The sequence below is a fragment of the Pseudoliparis swirei genome, chromosome 7 (genome assembly GCF_029220125.1).
Source record: "Pseudoliparis swirei isolate HS2019 ecotype Mariana Trench chromosome 7, NWPU_hadal_v1, whole genome shotgun sequence".
Taxonomy (NCBI): Eukaryota; Metazoa; Chordata; class Actinopteri; order Perciformes; family Liparidae; genus Pseudoliparis; species Pseudoliparis swirei.
Window position 1 is genome coordinate 30,059,486 of NC_079394.1, and position 7,765 is coordinate 30,067,250.

General features: G+C 46.4%; 1 pseudogene; it reads right to left on the reverse strand.

Annotated features, from left to right (window-relative positions):
• LOC130196683 (protein NLRC3-like) overlaps positions 1 to 7,157 on the reverse strand; it is a 30,419-nt pseudogene extending 23,262 nt beyond the window's left edge.
• Positions 7,158 to 7,765: the final 608 nt, after the last annotated feature.

Here is a 7,765-nt window from a genome sequence, read left to right on the forward strand (position 1 = left end):
CCGGTACCAACCAGAACACTTGGTGAGATTCGAACGAATTTGAAAGATGCAGCGGGGACTTAGGAGGTGTCTGGGCGATCCAGACAGTACTCCGGCGAGCCGAGCTAAAAACCCGTTCACCTGGAAAGGGGTGGGATTGGGTAGAAAGACAATGGCTGCCCTGTTCGTATTATTTGCAATTGTTATGGGCTTAGCCTTATGGGGATTGGAAACCCACTACCAAACTGTCAACAAGAACGAATTAAACAGAACCACTAACCAAGTCACGATCGAACCAATATCCGAGACCAGCCCTAAGCCAACAATGACACCAAAAAGCCGAAAAAGGAGGAGCTCCGACGACAATAAATTCACTACAGCGTGTGGAGCGATACTGGTATTAGAATACACAAAAGGGACCACTACCTCTTATACGTTTGACTTATGTGATGTAATTTCCTGCGGCGGATCAAATTGGTCGTTCAGGGGATACGATGTGTACCTGTGTTACCCCTATGGACAAATGGACATGTGTGAAAGAACAGGTCATGGCACAAAGGACGCACCCCCTCACACTGTCAATAAACAATTTATGGGGAGAGAAAGATAGGTTAACTGCGTACCTGGGGCTCGACCAAAGTGGTAAAGACCCCCTAGCTCTAATCCAGATAAATCTAAGAAGGGCCATAATTAACAACACCGCATCAACTGGTTTACAGACAGGAGTAGAACCAGAAGTCCCAGAACCTCCCCAAGGACCAGTAATATTCAAACAAGATTTCTCTGATATGTCCCCCTTAGATGTGCTCCAAATTTCCACCGGATACGGATCCGATAATATGTGGCTAAAATGGATAGCAGACAATGCAAAACGCCATCACATGGAAGGTTGCATAGCATGTGCCGCAGCCAGGCCATCAATGTTTACTGAACCTGCTCCCCTGTACCCGGACTCAGACGAAGAAGGGTTCCGTTGCATGATGGCACTCACAAAAACACCCACTGCCGAGAGTTGCGAAACCTTAGCTTCAATTTTTCCTCCCGTAGCAAACCAAACTAAAATGGGTTCCTTTACAGCATTTAGAGGGAAAGAGAACCGGTATATCTGTTTCAATTTCACTGCAACATCCCCAACCGTTAACGTAGGTTCACTTCCCGAGAAATGGTGCAATACCACCAGAGGCGGCTCTGAAGTAGGCCCATGGGCCAGGGGAGGCCTCTTCTATTACTGTGGGGGTAACAGACTCTTTCCCCGCATTATGGCCAATACCACCCGTGGAGTTTGTGCAATGATAAGATTAGGGATGCCATTAACCTTAGTTGGTAACAAAGTCTTGCAGGAGTCCACACCAGCAGTCGGTCTTACTCGCAGACGTAGAAGACACATTCTCGCCAAAAGAAGCGCCTCGGGGTTTGACTTAGAGGGGGGCCCAACTTACATAGACGCAATTGGAATACCTAGAGGAGTTCCAAATGAATACAAATTAGCTGATCAAGTAGCTGCTGGATTTGAAAATATTCCTATTATTGCAGGACTACTCCCAGTCACTCCAAATAAAAATGTTGATCGTATCAATTATGTACATTACAATGTCTTACGCTTAGTTAATCTCACTGGAGATGCAATTTCCGGGATATCCGAACAATTAGCTCCTACTTCCCTGATAGCCATGCAGAACAGAATGGCTTTAGACATGCTCTTAGCAGAAAAAGGGGGCGTATGCGCCATGATTGGTGAAATGTGCTGCACTGTTATTCCCAACAACACTGCCCCCGATGGATCTGTTACCAAGGCCCTTCGCAGTTTGAAAGCTTTGTCCAAAGAAATGCATGAGGCCTCCGGTGTTGACAATCCATTCTCTACATGGATGGAAAATATGTTTGGCAAATGGAAAGCACTGATCATGTCCATTGCAGTCTCTTTTGCAGTCTTCCTGGGTATCCTGATCACCTGTGGCTGCTGCTGTGTTCCTTGTCTCCGGACGATGATGGGTCGTCTAATCACTACGGCTCTGTCCAAAGAACAGTCCCCCCCACCGTATGGGACTTATCCACTCTTAGGGCATAAGGAGCCTACATCTGACCCAGAGGTTACAGACAGTGAAGATGAGATGTAAAACAGCAGTAGTCAAGGGGGTAGCTATAATTAGAATTCACACCTAGCAGGTGTGAAAAGGGGGATTTGTGGATAAAAGATACATTTATGCTATGCTATGTTTGAATACATGTTATATTTAGCTCATTGCAGAATTGTAACCGTATATAAGAAGGTTAAATGCTTCGAGCTGACTTTCCTGCACAAAGGAGAAGTGCTGACGGTTTCGAAAGAACGCTCTCTGTCCCACTTCCTGTCTTTATCCTGTTTTTACCTCTATGACAGGAAGTGGACGCATGACCGCGTACTGACCTAAAGCCAATCAATGACAGGAAGTGGACACATGACCCTACTGACCTAAAGCCGAAGAAGGAATCGCGGACGTGAGCCGGTGTGGGTGGAGATACCCAGTGCTCCAACCAGGCCGCTCTGTTTAAACTCAGCACCGCCTGCAGCTTTGACTTTGACCAATAGGCTCCCTTCAGGAGAACCTATAGAACCCCTGCGCACTATTGATTAAGCGCCTTTTTTCATTAGTTTCGTCTGCTCCCCACGAGCTGACGTTGAATTAGGCCCGTGCACGTTTAACTGCCGGACAACCTTTCAGTTACTGAATAAACCCTATTGCTTGAATTGAGCTTAAACGCCTCGAACTCAGTCTGTTTTAGGATATTTCTCGCTCAACAAAGGCTAGGCTGTTCAAACCGGTGCCCAAATCGTAGCACGGCCTGCCGCAGTCACACGTCCCATCCAGCCTCAAGTCAGCGGAGTACGTGTTTGTTCGCCAGGACTGCCACCGGGGAACCTTTCAACCCCCCTATATCGGGCCGTTTCGCGTTCTGGAGGCCGGAGACAAAGCCTGCAAGATCGACATGGGCGGCCGCCTGGAATACGTGTCGGTAAACCGCCTTAAACCTGCACATTTGGACCTGGACCAGCCGGTAAGGGTGGCTTTACCCCCACAACGGGGGTGACCTCGTGCCCTTGTACTTGCCCACAACAAAACTCAAGGGGAAGCCTCAACGGAGGGCCTGCCCCCGGCCCCAGAGACACGGAGTCGTGCGGGTCGATTGATCCGGGCCCTGAGACATTGAGCTGTTGGTGGGGGCTAGGTGAATTCTGGGGGGAGGCATGTAGGGGTATACGAATTCACGCGGGCCCTTTAAGGAAAGGGGCGTATCCCTGGTGACGAGGGGGGTTAAAGGTTCACCAGGAAGTAGAGAATAACACAGGTGTTGGAAAGGAAAATAAACAACCACGAGCAAGCAGAATCACTCGACTCTTCGTTATTTTCCACGCACCTACAGCGCGATTATTACGGCGCTCAATAAGTCACGGAGTATAATAAAGTTGAGTTGAGAGCAGAGCGGCCAGGAGAAACAAGAGCGTAGGGAGAGACGGAACGCTGCGTTGTGAGAGCCAATCAGCGCTGAGCTGCTCCTCTGTTGATGAATCTAATTGGCTGCTGCTGCTCACGTGGCGCTGGATGCGGAAGTCCTTCACGTAGTCGGAGACATTCACGGAGCTGAGTGCGCCTACGGGTGACGTCATGACCCCAGACACCAGGGCGCTACATGTCACGACGTGTGTGGCATTTCCACAAGAGTATAACGTTGAAAACGTGGTTATATATTCCGTGGCGGATAGCGGAACATATTTTTCCACGGAGAAAGGCAACGGAGATAAGCCCCGACGCCACGACGCCATTCGCTGCAACACTTTAACGGAGCGGAGCAGCGCGTGAGCTCTGATCGCTCTTTTAATGAAGTATAGGTACAAAAAATATGCTAAATGACATCGTTTTGAACGTACGGGTACTTTGTTAGTATCGATACACCGTGCAGCGTGACAGCAGCAGATGTAGTGGACTAACATTCAAGCTAACCTAACTTCCCAAACGCTGTGGACATCTGAACGCTGATTGGCCGAGACGCGACACGTCCATCAAAGATGCTTTATTGTGAAGAGCACCACTTCACATTTTTTCCGCGTCTCACTGTAATCTCAACGGCAGCGGGCCAGGTGAAAAAAATAATAAATCGGAACGCGTCTCTGATATTGATCAGGGGGCCACATGGGGACCACTGCTCAGGAGAGGAGAGCTGTCAGTCTGTTTGTGACGGTTCATCACCATGGTGACCAGTGGATCTCCAGCACCTTTCCATGACTTTAAACCACATTTCCATGATTAAACATTTTGTGAAAACTCTGTCTATACGTGACAAAGTGAGAAGATGTAGTATTTAAACTAACAATTGGAATTCCAAAGCATACCGTATATATACCGTGTAAATTAACATTTGAAGAAAACAAATTTGCATTACTTTTCCAAATATTTTGGGATTTTATTTTTTTCAATTACTTTTCTAGGCCTGCTAATAGCCATTTAAAAATTCCATGACTTTTCCAGGTTTTCCATGACCGTACGGACCCTGTTTTGAATAAAGGGTTGAACATAAAAATTAAGTTTTATCCGATTAATCGATAAAATAATCAACCGATTAATCGATTATCAAAATAATCGTTAGTTGCAGCCCTACGACACTTTACAGACGAAACAATGTTTATCATCTTCTAACTTTCCCCCTAAATACACCTTTATTGGACATGGGACACTAATGTGAGGGTTTCTTTCTTGTCACAACTAATAAATATGTAGTATAGTACTTCTAATATACTTTCTGTCTGACTGGGAGAGACACACACCCTGTCTCATCCCAATCTCAGACCCACACACATTCTCTTTCTAACGACCCCAGCTGTGCGAGAAATACAGATACTATTTTGACGGGAACCTTTACTTTTCCCTGCGGGAAAACTCCACGCACGCCTTAGCAGGGGAGGGCCAAACATACAAAATGGTTGCTGAGCAGTCCTACAACATTACACTCTGCAGATCCATACGACTGCACCAAGAGGATGACTGTGTGCTGGCCTTTGGTCATATTTTATAACATAATTTATGCATCTTAACACTAAAAATAAACATAACTAAAGTTTACTTTCAATACAAATCTTTTATGACTCATTTGGCTTGATTTTTAGTGGGCGGGTCATTATGACCCTGAACAGCACAGGTGTCTCATCTCTATTTATCTACATCACCCCATGAAAAGAAAAAAAAATTACAAAATGCAAATAAAATTTAGGAGAAAATACATGTTATGGTAGACTAATGCAATTTAGATTTAGATTCTTTTAATGTTCCTAAAAAATAGTTTGAACATGTATTTTTCATTAAAACGAGTGAGTGCTCCTGATTGAACTCTGATCTATGATGGGGTAAATAACTCAATTCCACTAAAAACTGATTTAATTGTTAGTAATGTTGTTGGTGATGAGGTACAAACTATAGTTTTTAGAATGTTTTGGTTTCTGACCACTTTTGGATGATTCAACATTAACCGGGTCAAATTGACCCGGGAACATCACGGCTGTATGTAAGAAACGAACATAACAGGAGGGTTAAAACAGATGTTGACCAGAGAGACAAGGCTTTTTGACCTTTGGATGACGGCAGAGATGCACTGCATGCAGGTCAGCTGCATGTAGGCCGTGATCCTGTGAGAAGCCCTCAGCTGAGGATTAGATTGAGTGAGCTTGACTTCTGTTAGACAGGTAACTGCCTGGCGGTCTGTGGACGCAGTGATTCATGCTCCCTCAGCTGAGTTATACTCTGTATCGCAACCGTTATTGATCATTAGTAATATTTTCAATTAAACACTTTTTATTATAATTTGCCACTGTCCAGACATTCTTCCTCGGTTCTGCACTCGAAGATTCTTGAAACACAACAGCGTGAACAGAGATATCCTCGACAGCACAGTGCTTACAGAGCATAGTTTTAACCTTGGGGCTACTTGAAGATGGGCGTTACGCTTCCATGACAACGCCGTCAGGACTGCGTTGTCATTGGTCCTCCTGTATGAGCGCTGTGCACTGTGGCGTGATTAGCGAGTCAGTGCCACACACAAAAGCTCCACAAGTGAGTTCATCCCTACAGATAAATAACTCAGCCGTTTAAATGATATTAGGCCTGAAGGTGAGACATAGAGGGCGTGGCCTCTTTGATTGACAGGTGGACGTCTCCTCTGTTGCTCCACCTGCTCGTCTAATCTCCATCAACGATCCAACTCTTTGACCATCTCTACATGTTATACAGTCTCTGACTCACACACCTTAAATATGGGGTCCAGGTCTCCTGGGATCACTTGGGATCTCTGTTGCTGAACTCTTTGGAGAAAACAAAAGTACAAGTTGTATATTATGTTCTGTCTTAAGGAATCCTGAAGTCAAAGGTAAAGGAGGGTCTGACCTCTGCTGATGGATCCTGATGGAAACACAGTCGCCTAATGAAAGCTCACCTTAGTTCAACAGGCTGAAGTCCATCTTTAAATGTCAGCGGGGTAGACTTAGACCGGTCACTCTTCAGGGACACACAGCTGGGTCCCGGTCCAGGTCCAGGTCCAGGTCCCGGTCCCGGTCCAGGTCCATGTCCCGGTCCAGGTCCAGGTCCCGGTCCAGGTCCAGGTCCCGGTCCAGGTCCAGGTCCAGGTCCAGGTCCCGGTCCAGGTGAGTCTGGTCTGCTCAACACAACACACTCAGAGCTTAGAGGGTGAGTCATGACGGAGGAGTGGCGTGCCATGGAGAACGGTCCTGGCCTCACCTCTGAGCTTTGGTCTGGCTGTCATGTTCCCCACACAGAGAGGTTTTAGAGGGAGGGACTCCCTCCTCTCTGTCCTCCCACTGATGCATAGCAGAGTCCACACCTTCACACACACACCTGCTGCACAACACTCACGTCACAGGACACACACACTGCAACAGAAGCTGTCAAACCGGTTCAGACGCATATTTCATTCATGAGTCAAACTCAAGTTGCTTCAAGGTTTTAGCACTTATGTTATTATAAGACGTGAACATCTTCATCAAATCACTGTCCTTTAGCTCAGATATAAATGAGAGAGTATTATTACACCTGAAAGCAAAATAAATGATCAGCCAATCAGCATCAGGAACCATTTCTACCGTCCAGTTAAAGAGAGAAAGATCCTGATGATCCAACATGTCCAGATTCCTCTGGTCAGATTCTCACCTGCTGAACTGACCTCAGGTCAGTTTACGGACACGTTCACCTGTGTGGAGGAACCTCTGGAGAGAAGAAGCTGCTCATGTCTTCCCCTCAGTCCTGGTGTGTGTGTGTGTGTGTGTGTGCATTTGAACTGAGGGTGCGTGCGGTCACGCCCCTCATCTCTTGACGTCACAACCAGTCCAACCGGTGGATTCCGAAGTGAATGATAATGGACGTGTTTGTTCTCGTTCAGCACTCCCAGAATTCCCTTCTGCTCTCACACGCTCACAAACAGCTGCTGTTGTATCTGTGACTGTCCACCAGCTCCAGCCTCTGATCCTCTTCTCTCAATTCTTTTCCTCCAAGACGGTTCAGCACTAATCCGAGTTGAGGATGACTCTATGTGATGAAATCTGTGTATTAAAGGGCTGAACTTTTCTTGGGAGAGAGAGTTCTGTCACGATCAACCTGTGTGTTCTCGGAGAGAGACTCCCAGTGGTCCTCATCGTAAAATGATTTAATCAGTTGCATGTCGTCAAACCTCAGCCCAAATGTCACATGATGTTAGTCTTTTAAAATCACTTCCCTTTTATCCAAAGCGACTTACAATCCTGTTTCAA